This window comes from Oncorhynchus nerka, linkage group LG9a (assembly GCF_034236695.1).
Source record: "Oncorhynchus nerka isolate Pitt River linkage group LG9a, Oner_Uvic_2.0, whole genome shotgun sequence".
NCBI lineage: Eukaryota > Metazoa > Chordata > Actinopteri > Salmoniformes > Salmonidae > Oncorhynchus > Oncorhynchus nerka.
This window is the reverse complement of record NC_088404.1, coordinates 41377622-41395353: the sequence shown is the minus strand read 5'-3', so window position 1 is coordinate 41395353 and position 17732 is coordinate 41377622. Positions and strand designations below refer to the sequence as shown.

General features: G+C 43.0%; 1 pseudogene; it reads left to right on the top strand.

The window, feature by feature from the left end:
* Positions 1-1256: 1256 nt before the first annotated feature.
* On the top strand, positions 1257-17096 carry LOC115134321 (nuclear receptor coactivator 5-like; annotated as a pseudogene).
* Positions 17097-17732: the final 636 nt, after the last annotated feature.

Sequence of the window (17732 nt, the reverse complement as noted above, 5' to 3'; positions counted from 1 at the left end):
CAGTTTAATTCTAGCTATCCTAACTAGTTAGATAATAAACTAGCTATGACTATAGTCATCTTTGTAGCTACCCTAACTAACGCTAGCTATTAACCGGATAGCTAGCTATTGTATATGTAGTAAGCAAATTGTGAGTGTAACGTTAGCGAACTCAAATTTCAAGGAATGGCTAGGTGAAGAGCTGAAATTATCTAGTTATGATACTAATAGCTGGCTAACTGTAAATCTCCTTCTTTAGTCGTGTTAAACCTCTTCGACCATTTCGAAGACTACCACCATACCCCGTGAGAGAAGACCGGATGAACGACCACAAAGTCTCTGAGCTTGCAAGTTATCAAAATTGTTAGATAGTTATCAATATAGCTAACGTTAGCTAGACAGTCTGCCAACATCCCGTGGTTGACTGTTCATACATGTTAATGGCAGGTTGGAGGGATGATGGTGAGGTGACGCACCGAAACATGAATGCAAAGGTTTTTTATTATTACACCATAATCTGCTAGATACAGTACTTGGGGTGTTATGCTGTCCGCTCCATTTTTATGAATAAAGTGTAGACACCTGTGTGTAGGAAGGGGTGAAAAACTCCAGGCCTAGTAAGGTTTTTGTTTACTGTAACATTTTTACTTTGAGAACAGAGCTTGACATGTTGGTGTATCACTGATACAGAAGGCAGGCCTATACTACACAACACGAATATAAATGCAACATGTAAAGTGTTGGTCCCATGTTTCATGAGCTGGAAAAAAAAGCTTATTTCACTCAGTTTTGCACGCATTTGTTTACATACCTGTTAGTGAGCATTTTTACTTTGCCAAGACAATCCATTCTCCTGACAATTGTGGCATATCAAGAAGCTGATTAAACAGCATGATCATTACACAGATCTACCTTGTGTTGGGGACAAAAGGCCACTAAAAAATGTGCACTTTTGTCACACAAAACAATACCACTGATTTCTCTTGTTTTGAGGGAGTGTGCAATTTGTATGCTGACTGCAGGAATGTCCGCCAGAGCTTTTGCCAGATAGTTGAATGTTAATTTCTCTACCATAAGCCGCCTGCAACGCAATTTTAGAGAAATTGGCAGTACGTCAAACCGGGCTCACAACCGCAGACCATGTGTAACCATGCCAGCCCAGGACCTCCACATCCATCTTCACCTGCAGGATCGTCTGAGACCAGCCACCCGAAAAGCTGATGAAACTGTGGGTTTGCACAACAGAAGAAGTTCTGCACAAACTGTCAGAAGTAAGCTCATCTGCGTCCTTGTCATCTTCACCAGGGTCTTTACCTGACTCAAGTTTGGTGTCGTAACCAACTTCAGTGAGCAAATGCTCATCTTTGATGAATGCTGGACCGCACTAGTCTCAGGATTTCATCTGGAGAAAGAGGTCAATGTGTGTAGTTTTGTGTGAGTGGGACCAGTGGACTCTAGGCTGAGTGAATGAGGAGCAGATGTCTTCAACCTTTTTTTCCCAAAGTGGTTGACTAAGTCTTCCCCAAAGGTTCGGAGTGGAGGATTGAGGGAGGAAGGTGGGAGTTTCTTGGGGTTCGAGGCAGAAGCTTGTGATAGAAAGTGGCTTTAGCAAAGTATACAGAAGAGAATGTAGAGAGGAGGGAGTGGAAGGATGATAGGTCTTCTGGAAGTTTAGTTTTCCTTAATTTTCGCTCTGCTGTCTGCAGCCCTTTTCTGCAAGCTTGCAATGAGTCACTCACCCACTGGGCACACACTGGTCATTATTAACAATTCTGGAGCTTAGGGCACCAGGTATTCCCAGGCGGTCTCCCATCCCAGTACTAACCAGGACTGACTCTGAACAGGTGTGTTCAGGGTGGTATGGCCACCAGCTTATTTTTTAAACTTCGTTTTCTCCCCGAATTAGGCCCCTTGGCTCATCTCTGCGGCGACTCAATGGGCTCGAAGGTCGAGTGATGCATCCTCTGAAACATGAGCTGCCTAGCCGCCTACTTATCACATTGCTCGCTTAACACGGATGTCAGCCGTACCAATGTGTCAGAGGAAACACTGTTCGACTGATGTCCGTTATAAGCTTGCAGCCGCCTGGCCCTGCCACAAGGAGTCTCTAGAGCACAATGAGCCAAGGAATGCCCCACCGGCCAAACCCTCCCCTACCCCGGACGGCGCTGGGACAATTCTGTGCCCTCCTATTGGACTCCCGGTCACAACCAGTTGTGACACAGCCTGTGATCGAACCCCAGGTTGTGGTGGCACCCCAGCACTTCATTGCAGTGCTTTTGACCTCTGCGCCATCCAGGACCTTTGTCATTGAAATGACTTGATTCAATGTTGAATTGCTGTCTGTGCCCAGTGGGCAGCCAGAAATGGGAGGGGACAGTGAGTCATAGGATGCAGAGTAGGAGGGGGGCAGAGCAATGATTCAGATGGTACATGACCATCACTTCATGCATGAATGTGTTACTCTTTCAGTTATGAGGAGTTAGACCAACAGCATGACTACTCCGGTAACAACGTGGACTATGAAGGATATCAACAAAATGGTAAGCTCACATTTCTCTTATGTGGTCTATCAACAAAATGTGTTTATTTGCCAAGAACTGGTTTAGAAAATGTCTTCTCTCACCCCTCAGCTTCTCTCAAGGTTTTACAATCCAGCTGACAACCGTAGTGCCCTCTACCAGCGGTTCTACAAGCAACTTCACAAGGCACCTGCTGGCTGTGTGGTCCTGTCTGTGAGCAACCAGAGCATGCGAGTACCTCACCTTCAAGCAAATAAGGAATAGCCATGGGTATTTATTCTTTTGCAAATTTTCTTTGCCCTTGTTGTAAATGGAGGTGGGTGTTTTGTTTCTCCAGGAGTGAGGATGAAGATTTCAGCAATTGTGGTGATTGTGTGTGTGAAGAGGAATGAAAAGACCCCTACTCCTGTTGGATCACTTTTGTGGGAGTTTAACAGTAATAGTCAAGAATACCTACAATGCCTTCGGAAAGTATTCATACCCCTTGACTCATTCCACATTTTGTTGTTACAGCCTCTATTCAAAATGTATTAAACATTTTCCTCATCACTCTACCCACAATACCCCAGAATGACAAAGTGAAAACATGTTTTTAAAATTGTTGCTTATTTATTGAGAATGAAAAACTGATATATAATTTACATAAGTATTCACAGCCCTGCGTCAACAAATGTTAGAATCGCCTTTTGCATTTACACCTGTGATTCTTTCTGGGTACGTCTAAGAGCTTTGAACACCTGGATTGTACAATATTTGCTCACTATTCTTTTCAAAATTCTTAAAGATTTTGGTGGTTGATGAATGCTAGACAACCATTTTAATGTCTTGCCATAGATTTTCTAGCATATTTTAAGTCAACTGTAACTAGGCCACTCAGGAACATTCACTATCTTCGGTGTAGATTTGACCTTGTGTTTTAGGTTATTGTTCTGCTGAAAGGGGATTTAATCTCCCAGTGTCTGGTGGAAAGCAGACTGAACCAGGTTTTCTTCTTGGATTTTGCCTGTGCTAAGCTCCATTTCTATTATATATAAACAGAAAAGTTACAAAACCAAAGTGAGGCCCCGTACACACATATACAGTCTAACTCCCGAGTCCTTAACGATTACAAGCATACCTATAACATGATTCAGCCACCACAATGCTAGAAAATATGGAGTGGTACTCAGTAATGTGTTGTGTTGGATTTGCCCCAAACATAACACTTTCTATTCAGGGTCAAAAGTGAATTGCTTTACCACATTTTTTGCAGTATTACTTTAGTGCATTATTGCACACACAATGCATGTTTTGAAATATTTTTATTCTGTTCTGGCTTCCTCCTTTTCACTCGGTCAACTATTTTGCTGTCGCCCTTAACTCACCTGATTACTTAATCAAGGGCTATGTATAATTAGTTGAATCGGTGTGCTAGCTCTGAAATAGTTGAAATGCATGAAACGCCCGGGGATCCCCGAGGAGAGGTTGGGAGAATCACTGATCTGAATGGTTAAAGTGCTACCACTCACTTACCCATGTCTTTCTCTCCAGGTTGACTGGAAAATGTAAGATCTATTTTTAGGAATCACAATCACTGATAAATGAGAATCTTCTCATGCATCCATTTCATCTCTCTTCCTAAAAAAAAGCATAGAAGACGATACAAATCTAAATTGCACCCATTTAAACCCGAGACTGACTAACGCTATAGTTAGGGATTGTTAGATTTCCCATAATATGCCAGCTTGATGTTTCGTTGAAGATGCCTATTTCGTTGATTTCTTGACATGCCCATCAGTAACGTTAATTCAGACATTCACCACAGACACTCTACAGAACAAATCGACGGCAACATAAGAGTTATGAAAACTAAAAATCTCTTGGAGTAAAAACATGTCAACTCATGCAATGCATGTTCTACTTTTGTGTTCTACTTGTTGTTATTGCACTCTGGGGGGAAAAAAAACATTTTCTTTCATCCTCTTCCTGTTCAATCTCAAGGTCTGACAAGCGAATATTGTTCCCATTTGCAGAGCCTATGTAGCGTCGAAATGCATGTCTATTTAACTATTCAACTAGACAAACCTGGGATATTTCATGGAGTGGGATGCATGGCAGTTTTTGTTTTCCTCACAGTCACTGAGATTCTTTTCGTACATAAATTTGAACTTTCTCTCCATTAAAAAAAGACTACGAATCCATATGGCTTCCATTGAAGATACCATACACATTTAAACTCTTTCCATTAAAGATCCGTTATGTCTCCGTAGAGCTTATACACTCAAAACAATGCAATTTCAAATAGAACTTCTGGTAACGTTTTATTGTAACGTTAGGTTTTAATTTTGTACAGTAAGTAGCCTGCTTTATTTTTTTATTTCACCTTTATTTAACCAGGTAGGCAAGTTGAGAACAAGTTCTCATTTACAATTGCAACCTGGCCAAGATAAAGCAAAGCGGTTCGACACATACAACGACACAGAGTTACACATGGAGTAAAACAAACATACAGTCAATAATACAGTATAAACAAGTCTATATACGATGTGAGCAAATGAGGGGAGGTAAAGGCAAAAAAAGGCCATGGTGTCAAAGTAAATACAATATAGCAAGTAAAACACTGGAATGGTAGATTTGCAGTGGAAGAATGTGCAAAGTAGAAATAAAAATAATGGGGTGCAAAGGAGCAAAAATAAATACAGTAGGGAAAGAGGTAGTTGTTTGGGCTAAATTATAGGTGGGCTATGTACAGGTGCAGTAATGTGTGAGCTGCTCTGACAGTTGGTGCTTAAAGCTAGTGAGAGAGAAGTGTTTCAGAGATTTTTGTAGTTCGTTCCAGTCATTGGCAGCAGAGAACTGGAAGGAGAGGCGGCCAAAGAAAGAATTGGTTTTGGGGGTGACCAGAGAGATATACCTGCTGGAGCGCGTGCTACAGGTGGGTGATGCTATGGTGACCAGCGAGCTGAGATAAGGGGGGACTTTACCTATCAGGGTCTTGTAGATGACATGGAGCCAGTGGGTTTGGCGACGAGTATGAAGCCAGGGCCAGCCAACGAGAGCGTACAGGTCGCAATGGTGGGTAGTATGGGGCTTTGGTGACAAAACGGATTGCACTGTGATAGACCATCCAATTTGTTGAGTAGGGTATTGGAGGCTATTTTGTAAATGACATCGCCAAAGTGGAGGATTGGTAGGATGGTCAGTTTTACAAGGGTATGTTTGGCAGCATGAGTGAAGGATGCTTTGTTGCGAAAAAGGAAGCCAATTCTAGATTTAACTTTGGATTGGAGATGTTTGATGTGGGTCTGAAAGGAGAGTTTACAGTCTAACCAGACACCTAGGTATTTGTAGTTGTCCACGTATTCCAAGTCAGAGCCATCCAGAGTAGTGATGTTGGACAGGCGGGCAGTTGCAGGCAACGATCGGTTGAAGAGTATGCATTTAGTTTTACTTGTATTTAAGAGCAATTGGAGGGCACGGAAGGAGAGTTGTAATGGCATTGAAGCTTGCCTGGAGGGTTAACACAGTGTCCAAAGAAGGGCCAGACGTATACAGAATGGTGTCGTCTGCGTAGAGGTGGGTCAGAGACTCACCAGCAGCAAGAGCGACATCATTGATGTATACAGAGAAGAGAGTCGGCCCAAGAATTGAACCCTGTGGCACCCCCATAGAAACTGCCAGAGGTCCGGACAGCAGACCCTCCGATTTGACACACTGAACTCTATCAGATAAGTAGGTGGTGAACCAGGCGAGGCAATCATTTGAGAAACCAAGGCTGTCGAGTCTGCCGATGAGGATGTGGGGATTGACAGAGTCGAAAGCCTTGGCCAGATCAATGAATACGTCTGCACAGTAATGTTTCTTATCGATGTCGGTTAAGATATTATGGTCGGTAATCTGTTTGTTGACTTGGCTTTCAAAGACCTTAGAAAGGCAGGGTAGGATAGATATAGGTCTGTAGCAGTTTGGGTCAAGAGTGTCCCCCCCTTTGAAGAGGGGGATGACCGCAGCTGCTTTCCAATCTTTGGGAATCTCAGACGACACGAATGAGAGGTTGAACAGGCTAGTAATAGGGGTGGCAACAATTTCGGCAGATAATTTTAGAAAGGATCCAGATTGTCTAGCCCGGCTGATTTGTAGGGGTCCAGATTTTGCAGCTCTTTCAGAACATCAGCTGAACGGATTTGGGAGAAGGAGAAATGGGGAAGGCTTGGGCGAGTTGCTGTGGGGGGTGCAGTGCTGTTGACCGGGGTAGGAGTAGCCAGGTGGAAAGCATGGCCAGCCGTAGAAAAATGCTTATTGAAGTTTTCAATTATAGTGGATTTATCAGTGGTGACAGTGTTTCCTATCTTCAGTGCAGTGGGCAGCTGGGAGGAGGTGTTCTTATTCTCCATGGACTTTACAGTGTCCCAGAACTTTTTTGAGTTAGTGTTGCAGGGAGCAAATTTCTGCTTGAAAAAGCTAGCCTTGGTTTTTCTAACTGCCTGTGTATAATGGTTTCTAGCTTCCCTGAACAGCTGCATATCATGGGGGCTGTTCGATGCTAATGCAGAACGCCATAGGATGTTTTTGTGTTGGTTAAGGGCAGTCAGGTCTGGGGAGAACCAAGGGCTATATCTGTTCCTGGTTCTAAATTTCTTGAATGGGGCATGCTTATTTAAGATGGTTAGGAAGGCATTTAAAAAAAATAACCAGGCATCCTTTACTGACGGGATGAGATCAATATCCCAGCCAGGATACCCCGGCCAGGTCGATTAGAAAGGCCTGCTCGCGTGTGCTATGAAGTTGTATGTTCTCTCAATGTTAAATACTGTAAACCTGAATGACCTATTCAATGACATCTTTACACTGTTATCTCATCTTGGTACATGTGGACAGAAGTGTATGCATACTGTATTTTGAAATTGTCACCCCTGCCAAAAAGCATTGCTGCGCAGGAAAGACCTACATACTGACTCTGGTGCCAAAAGTTTTGTAGAGAAATTGAATATGTGCCATGTTAATCAACAATAGTCTGTGTTAATGAAGCAGAGGTTTAAGTTGTATTAGTCGTATGTACGGGGTACACATGGTGTACACTGTCCAATGAAATGTTTACGTGCAGGTTCCTTCTGGACAATGCAACAACAATAAGAAAAGATAAGAATACGATCATATAGTAAATGGCTCAGTAAAATAGATTAAACATTCATCACAAGTATTGCTATGATATGTGCCTGTTGTGGGCTTCAAGAGACCTCACTGTCCCACCCTCCTCAACATATTCTATATTACTCACAGTAGACAAGTGGTTTGAATGACAATTGTAACTGGTCAGTAAATGCTGTTCGTGCTCTTTCAACACTGGTAAGATGTTTAAGAACACACAAACGATAAGCTTATTTACAATAAATGCACATCAGCAAATAACGAACTCACAGCGTTATTGACTCAACCTATCACATCCATTTTTACAATATTAGGCCTATGGTTAAATCAAGCTATCCTTCTCTTCACTGGTCACTTAACTACAACTTGATAAGAGTTACGATTCAGTTTAGGTGTGAAAAGTTGAGTTGTCTTCGTGTGGTTGTTGACTCCAGGCCTGGACATGCTCCTCACGTCATGTCTGTGTACCCCTCGGTCTGTGTGCAGAAGTCAATAACCAGCTTTCTTCTCTTCTTTCAAAGGGATTACCCCAAATCGATAGGTCACTGTTTGCAGGACCGCAGCCTCTCCGTGGAAATGATTTACCTGCAGGCGGAGTCGGGCCTGACCCGGGCCCTACAAGATCTCCGCTCCGACGGTTCCCCTTTATGTATTCTCGTCGAATAGACCAATGTAGCTCTGTCCTCGTGCACAGTAATCATATTTTCAGAATCCCGCAAGTAAGTCCCCACAGTCACCTGCCCCCTTTTAACAAAGCAATTACAGTCCATCTATAAAAGAACAATAATACCCCAAACCAAACATTCCTGATAATGATCGTAAATAGAGACCATTTGAGGACAAAGAACATGACATGTTTCCATGGCGATTTAGTTCCGTTCTGTGGTTGTCCTCAGGACTCAGTGGTTCACAGTTAAGGCCGCCTCATCAAAGGCTCTCACATTATACTTCCATATAAATAGCTTTATTCACCAAAATATGAATTTATTTAGGTTTGAAATAATTCACACACATATGCAGTCACATTAGACGGGTATAAATCGCTTGATATAAATCCCCAGGAAATGTCAAACTAACAAAGAGGGTGACAATGACCATTCTTAAATTGTATTTGGCTTATACAATTATCTGAAATAGCTCTAGGTTTACCTTTTTAATCAAAAATATTTAGTGCAGGGACGTGAAGTCATATTCAATTGTTGAACGAGAATCATCCGTGAACGAGGAAGATCCTGTTTTGTATACACTTAATGTTGCCAAAACATCCACTTACCAGTTGACAAGTAACTTTACAGCTTCAAACAAGGTTCCAAAAAAATTCTGTCATTATGTATCATGTCCCTTTCATTTAGTGGTGCCATTTTATTATAACATATACAGTGCATTTGGAAAAGTGTTCAGACCCAATTACTTTTTCCACATTTTACAGCCTTATTCCAAAATGGACTTAATACACCCCCCCCCCCCCTCGATCTACACACCATACCCCATAATGAAAAAGTGAAGAAATGCTATGCGACTTAAACTTGAACTCAGGTATCGTGTTTCCATTGATCATCCTTGATGTTTCTACAACTGTCTATATAAGGTCCCACAGTTGAAAGTGCATGTCAGAGCAAAAACCAAGCCATGAGTTCAAAGGAATTGTCCGTAGCGCTACGAGACAGAATTGTGTCGATGCACAGATCTGGGGATGGGTACAAAAGCATTTCCGCAACATTCAAATCCAATTTTATTGGTCATGTGTGCCAAATCCAACAGGTGTAGACCTTACAGTGAAATGCTTACTTTACACGCCCTTAACCAACGATGCAGTTAAGAAAATACCTACAGTTTTTTCTTTTTTAAGTAAGAGATAAGAAAAACGAAAAATTGAAGGTCCCCAAGAACACAGTGGCTTCCATCATTCTTAAATGGAAGAAGTTTGGAACCACCAAGACTCTTCCTAGAGTTGGTTGCCTGGCCAAACTGAGCAATCGGGGGAGAAGGGCCTTGATCAGGGAGGTTGTCCTTCTGGAAGGTTCTACCATCTCCACAGAGGAACTCTAGAGCTCTGTCAGAGTGACCATCAGGTTCTTGGTCACCTCCCTGATGAAAGCCCTTCTTCCCCGGTTTGGCCGAGCGGCCAACTCTAGGAAGAGTCTCGGTGGTTCCAAACTTCTTCCATTTAAGAATGATGTAGGCCACTGTGTTCTTGGGGGCCTTCAATGCTGCAGATACCCTTCCCCAGATCTGTGCCTCGACACAATCAACTGTGGGACCTTATATAGACAGGTGTGTGCCTTTCCAAATCATGTCCAATCAATTGAATTTACCACAGGTGGACTCCAAGCAAGTTGTAGAAACATCTCAAGGGTGATCAATGGAAACAGGATGCAGCTGAGCTCGAATTCAAGTCTCCTAGCAAAGGGCCTGAATACTCGTGTAAAATAAAGTATTTCTGTTATTTTTTATACTTCAGCAAAAATGTCTAAACCTGTTTTCACTTTGTCGTTATGGGGTAGTGTGTGTACATTGAAGGGGGGTGGGGGGGGGGGGGGTGTAACACAATGTGGAATAAGTCAAGGGGTCTGATTGCACTGTATAAACTGAAGCTCTTTTATGAGAACTGGGCTATATAATCATGAACAACAGCCTATATGGAGGAATTTCTTAAATTCTATATTCTGAACCAATACTATTTAAAAGTAGTTTAAGACCTTCAAAGAAGTTATACTAATTATTCTCTTAAAATATTTGGAATTCGTTTTGCTATCCACCACATCCGTACCTGCTTTAAAAATATGCCATTGTTAAAGGCCTAGCTAGAGCATCATATTTTATGTATATCCTAAACTCACAAATAATCTTCAAAGATGCCCTTATTTCATCTACCTAAAACAAAGATATCCTTTAAACAATATTTCAAATAATATATCTGTACAATGAAATAACAAAATAATGTATAGTATTTCAGTGGATTTTCATTTTGTGATATCTGCAGGTACAAATGATTTAACATGGCAATTCTGACATTTTGCTTTGCAATTTTCCATTTCTGTCGAGTTTGTCACAATTGCGCTGATGGGAAAGTTTGACGTGGGTTGATTTGAACCATATGTCATAAAGGTGCAGTGATTGGTTAAAATTGTGGGCCCTCTTTTTGTAATGAGGTTCTGACACTTATGCGGTAGCCTAATATTTTGGTGATTTTACTGTTCTATGAGATAATAGTGCGGTGATCGGTCAAATTTGCAAGCCCTCACGTAATATGCGGGGAGTTGTAAGTAAATGTATGACATTTTTTTAATTTTTTGTCGATTTATTATAGAGTAGAAAATCTGTTTTGAACACATGCTTTGCACAGACACACATCACATCATTCCCAATCTACTGCAAATCTTCCAATAAATTGCATTAAGCTTTCAGTGAAAAAAAACAACAGGCAATCACTATTGTCATGCATTGAATTTTCACTTGACCCCAAAATTAAACCCCATATAAAGAGAAACCGGAAGAAGTGGAACATAACAGAGCAAAGCAAAGTATGATTAACTTGTATAATATTTTTACTTTGACCTTCAAACCCCTCTTCTTCTAGTCCATCGCAACATGCCCAAGGACCATGCCATGGACTTTGTGATGGCGGAGAATGGCCTTGGGCTTGGGAAGCGGATGCAGCAGAAGGACCCTGCAGAAACGGGGGCGCGGGCGGTCGAGCTTGTGGATGACTACCTAGAAAGGGAGATGCTGTGCCCTCTGACACCCGCCAGCTGCTCTTCTTCCTGGCCGATGGAGTCCACCTGTACCCTGAGGAGCTGAGCACCATTGCAGAGTAGCTCCACAACCGCCAGGACCATCTGCAAGGTGCAGCCACACAACCATAGTGTACATATGCACAGTACAGTCTTTTTATTTAGGACAGCGAATGATACACTACATGACCCAAAGTATGTGGAAACTTGCTCATCGAACATCTCATTCCAAATTCATTGGCATTAATATGGAGTTGGTGCCTCCTTTGCTGCTATAGCATCCTTCACTCTTCTAGTAAGGCTTTCCAATAGCTGTTGGAACATTGCTGCGGGGACTTGAGGCCATTCAGCCACGAGCATTAGTGAGGTCAGGCGATTAGGCCTGGCTCGCAGTTGGCGTTCCAATTCATCCCAAGGTGTTCGATGGGGTAGAGGTCAGTTTCTGTGCAGGCCAGTCAAGTTCTAACACACCGATCTCTAAAAACCATTGCTGTATGGACCTCGCTTTGTGCACGGGGGCATTGTCATGATGAAACAGGAAAGGGCCTTGCCAAACTGTTGCTACAAAGTTGGAAGCACAGAATCATCTAGAATGTCATTGTATACTGTAGCATTAAGATTTCCTTTCAGTGGAACTATGGAGCCTGACCCCAAAACAGCCCCGGACCATTATTCCTCCTCCACCAAACTTTACAGTTGGCACTATGCATTCGGACAGGTAGTGTTCTCCTGGAATCCTCCAAACTCAGATTTGTCTGTCGGACTGCCAGATGGTGAAGCGTGATTCATCACTCCAGAGAACACGTTTCACCTGCGCCATAGTCCAATGCCGGAGAGCTTTACACCACTCCAGCCGACACTTGGCATTGTGCATGGTGATCTTAAGCTTGTGTGTGGCTGCTCGGCCATGGAAACACATTTCATAACGCTCCAGGCGAACAGTTCCTGTGCTGACGTGCTTCCAGAGGCAGTTTGGAACTGGTGCAAGTGAGTGTTGCAACCGAGGACAGACTGTTTATACGCGCTACGCGCTTCAGCACTCAGTGATCCCGTTCTGTGAGCTTGTGTGGTCTACCACTTCGCGGCTGAGCCATTGTTGCTCCTAGACATTTCCACTTCCCAATAACAGCACTTACAGTTGACCGGGGCAGCTCTAGCAGGGCAGAAATTTGACGAAGTGACTTGTTGGAAAGGTGGCATCCTATGACGGTGCCACTTTGAAAGTCACTGAGCTCTTTAGCAAGGCCATTTTACTGCCAATGTTTGTCTATGGAGATTGCATGGCTGTGTGCTCGACTTTATACACCTGTCAGCATCGGGTGTGGCTGAAATAGCTGAATCCACTAATTTGAAGGGGTGTCCACATTACTTTTTGTAAATATAGTGTATATCCTTATTTGCTAATACTTAATGTGATTATTGCTTGTCTTTAACTACACCATGCATTGTCATTATGTAGTGGAGATGTTGTATTCTTAGACTATCCTAGAAAAGTGACAATGCTGAGTTATAGTAACTCTATTTTTAGGATATCATACTCTCCTATATTGGGTTTTTCTGTTTTGTTCTATTTCTCTCAGCCAAGTCCACTGAGACATCTGATGGCCCCCTTCCTGAGAGGACGAAGACGTTGCCTCCTGGTTTAGGGAAACCCCCAGGGGCTGCTACCCACCCCCTCAGGCCCTTGTGGCAGAGAGACACCTCCTGGGATGAGAGAGCACTCTGCTACCCGCCTCATGACTTCTCCAGGTAAATAACTGTTCTAAAACTAGAAATGTTCTACAGGACAAATGGGCATTAGATGGCAAATGTCTAAAATCAGACTCATGAGTCACTTGTTATGGCTATAATTGTATATGTACATGTCGACAGTCTCTGATCTGTATCCTATCTAGGCCCATACCCCAAGACCAAGCCCCCTCCACTGCTGTCCATGCACCAGGGTCAAGGGCCCCCTCATGGTCCCCCAACCCTCGTGCCCCCCTTTCTACACACGGCCTCTGCGGTCCGTTACATCGAGGACCCCCATACTACCATGTCCCCCGAGGAGCCCCACCCTCACTGAAGAGCCTTCATATGGGACCCCAGCCTGGGCTGTTCACCTGTCCAGGTTAGTCACATGCTTTACTGTTTTATGCCCGTCACGCGTCATCTTAGGTTAGCCTCACTTCCATTCAAATTAAATGTAAGCTTCTTAAAGAGGAAACACACCAGAGGGATTTAGAAGTGGGTGGCCGTCCTATTGCCTCCTTCCACAGAACACTTGCCGTCCTATCGCCTCAGACCACAGAACACTGGCCGTCCTATCGCCTCAGACCACAGAACACTGGCCGTCCTATCGCCTCAGACCACAGAACACTGGCCGTCCTATCGCCTCAGACCACAGAACACTGGCCGTCCTATCGCCTCAGACCACAGAACACTGGCCGCCATGTTCTTTTCATTTCTTGATTTTTCTTTCTACATGTTGAATTGTCACTGTTCTTCAACACCCAGCAGGTACTTGACTGCACGGCGTATGTTCGTTATGGCCTGTCTTCCCTCTTTGTGTCAGCAACACACAATACAAAACAGCAACGTTGATGTAACATGTCAATGTCCACAAGTGTTATCCAACCATGTTCCTCTCTCCTGTCTGATCAGGTGGTCTCCCTAACACACCCAGGCGCTGAGAGAACATCATCTCTAGAACACCATGGACAGACGGCAGAAAGCATCATACTGTCCTGAGGAGTGGGATCTCCTTCAGCTCAGTGCCATCTGCTGCCCCCTCAGGAACCCACACTAGCACTCCTCATCCAGAGCAATGTGTTGATAGAGGATCCATAGTTCAACAAGCTGAAATGGAATATTGTGAGTTGCCTTTGACTATTTGGGAGTTCACAGCTCAATTTTTATGAGTGTGAGTTGACCCACTACTATGTTCAGGAGCAAGTCAGAACAAATGATCAGATTTTAAGTTTCATTCCCAGATTCTTTGTTTTATTTTTATCTGTTTTTGTCTTTCTTTTAACTGGTAATTGTCTGTAAAATGTTACGCCGGTAATACATAACACAATAAAGGCTAAACAAGCCAAAATATATATTTCCTCATAAAAGCAAGCATCTTTATGCATCAATCTTCTCTCATAACTTTGGCTGCTGTCTCCCTCAGTCAGAATGGCCTGTCTTTCCATCCCAGATTTGCCCTATGCTTAGGAGGATATGATGCCAGTATGCTAGCGATTCAAGATAATCATCATATCCTGTGAATGTGTTAAATATGAAGGTGCTCTGAACATTGTAACATCCTGAGGCATTAACTTAGCTAGTTCTCACAAAATACATTTTTATAATGTAAGTATTTGGTAATACTGGAATGAGCTGTTCTGAACAACAGCTTTTAATTCTGCTTCTTAGGCTCTGTATTGAAAATCAAAGTTCATTGTCCGTGTTCACAGATTTGCAGACGTTATCGCAGGTGCAGCGAAATGCTTGTAACAGGCATTTTATTAGAAGAAAACAAATTCCATTTGAACTTTTTCAGTAGGTCTGAGAAATTAATGTACTTTTCGAGAACGTTCATGTTAATTCCTTTTCTTGTATCATTTTCCATGATCAAATCATATTTTTACCACATTATACACAGTGTTTAGGACAGTATAGACAGTGTGGCTAAGCATTAGCTGGTTTAGGTTCTCTATTAGAAAACCTCAATATGACATGCCCATCCAAATGAAGAAGTTATTGTGGAGATGTTTCATAACCTCCAACCCAAACTCAGCACAAACAGATATATCCTCTCACTGTCAACTGCATTTCTTTTCAAATATTTGTATGAAAATAAGATTCAACAACAGACATAAACTGAACAGCTTCCACAGTCATGTGACTAACAGAAATTGAATAATGTGTCCCTGAACAAAAGGGGGGGGGGGGTCAAAATCAAAAGTAATAGTGCATCTCCTCCTCATGGACTGCACCAGATGAGCCAGTTCTTGCTGTGAGATGTTACCCCACTCTTCCACCAAGCACCTGCAAGTTCCCAGACATTTCTGGGCAGAATGGCCCTAGCACTCACCCTCTGATCCGACAGGTCCCAAACGTGCTCAATGGGATTGAAATCCGGGCTCTTTGCTGGCCATGGCAGAACACTGACATTCCTGTCTTGCAGGAAATCACACACAGAATGAGCAATAAGGCTGGTGGCATTGTCATGCTGGAGGGTCATGTCAGGATGAGCCTGCAGGAAGGGTACCACATGAGGGAGGAAGATGTCTTCCCTGTAACGCACAGCGTTGAGATTGCCTGCAATGACCAAGTGCTCAGTCCGACAATGCTGTGACACACCGCCCCAGACCATGACGGACCCTCCACCTCCAAATTGATCCTGCTCCAGAGTACAGGCCTCGGTGTAACACTCATTCCTTCTACGGTAAACGCGAATCCGACCATCACCCCTGGTGAGACAAAACCTCGACTTGTCAGCGAAGAGCACTTTTTGCCAGTCCTGTCTGGACCAGCGACGGGTTTGTGCCCATAGGCGATGTTGTTGCCAGTGATGTCTGGTGAGGACCTGCCTTACAACAGGCCTACAAGCCCTCAGTCCAGCCTCTCTCAGCCTATTGCGGACAGTCTGATCACTGATGGAGGGATTGTGCATTCCTGGTATAACTCGAGCAGTTGTTGTTGCCATCCTGTACCTGTCCCGCAGGTGTGATGTTCGGATGTACCGATCCTGTGCAGGTATTGTTATATGTGGTCTGCCACTGCGAGGACGATCGGCTGTCCATCCTGTCTCCCTGTAGCGCAGTCTTAGACGTCTCACAGTACGGACATTGCAATTTATTGCCCTGGCCACATCTGCAGTCCTCATGCCTCCTTGCAGCATGCCTAAGGCACGTTCACGCAGATGAGTAGGGACCCTGGGCATCTTTCTTTTGGTGTTTTTCAGAGTCAGTAGAAAGGCCTCTTTAGTGTCCTAAGTTTTCATAACTGTGACCTTAATTGCCTACCGTCTGTAAGCTGTTAGTGTCTTAACAACCGTTCCACAGATGCATGTTCATTAATTGTTTATGGTTCATTGAACAAGCATAGGAAACAGTGTTGAAACCCTTTACAATGAAGATCTGTGAAGTTATTTCGAATTATTTATTTTTACGAATTATCTTTGAAAGACAGGGACCTGAAAAGGGGACATTTTTTTGCTGAGTTTGTCAAACATGGATGAGATCAAATGTATCTTTTCCAACCTTAGGCAGTGGTACGTTGTAAAATCATTCCATTTTTATCACTAGATGGTGCTATAGAGCCATTCAACTTTTATTTTTGAAACCACTGCATCGCCAATATCAAATGTTTAGTCTTCTCTGAAATGAAAAGGCTAAAATCTATTATATCAGAAGTCCCAGTTGAAATGTTTTCATTGCTGTTTTGCCACAGGCCTGTAATATTTTTCATTATTTGCTTTCTTAGTAATTTCTTGTTCTGTATTAGTTTAAGTGGAAGAAGCACTGAACTCATAATTGAGATTACAGGGAAACAATCTTGTTACTGAAAATGCTCTGCAACAGATAAAGGTGCCAGACTTTTTGAGAATGAAATCAACTTCTCTTCAATTCTATTTTCATCCATTTCATGTTGTGCACCATGGCAACTGTATTATGTTTTGATTCTGTGGCATCAAAAAGTGTATTAATATGTACCCAGTCTGAACATCATTGAGGCTTACATGAGGACATAGGCAATAAATATTGTTTCCCAATATAACAGTAATGATGGCTCCATTCAAAGTTTGAATCCAATAACTTTACTTTCAGAAAATGTCAATCAGTGCTGAGAAACAATGCTATTGTTGGCTGAGATACAGACTGTATATGTATTTCCAGTACACTGTCGGTTGTACATTGCTGAAGAACAAGTTGGGGGGAAAAATCTACTACTGTTTGTTCTCATTTGGCTGTGTGTATTGCAGGATGCACACGGTCATGGTTGGATTAGAGTTAGTGTCTGGTGGTGGTAGGGTGTGATTGTGGTGTGAGTTTAGGAGTTAGTCGTGTGATCGTGGCACACAGAGTCCGTGTGACTGTATGAGTGGGTGGACATGTGTGGCCAGGCATGTTCACCAGTTGTTTGTCTCCAATTCCTGATCACAGGCCCTCGGCTGCAGCTGTGAAGAATCCATCGACTCTCAAAGTATTAGCGAAATGTTTATGCTTCATTTCACCAGCGGAGAAATGTTGATTGGAGCTTTGTGGGAGAAGGGAAAAACAAGCTATGAAGCAGAGGAATGGCTAGACTGAAAGATGGATAATCAGATTGACGAATCAACTGCTTAAATACAAAAAAAAAATGTGCACATAACTCCAACTTTTAACCCATGTTTTTGCAC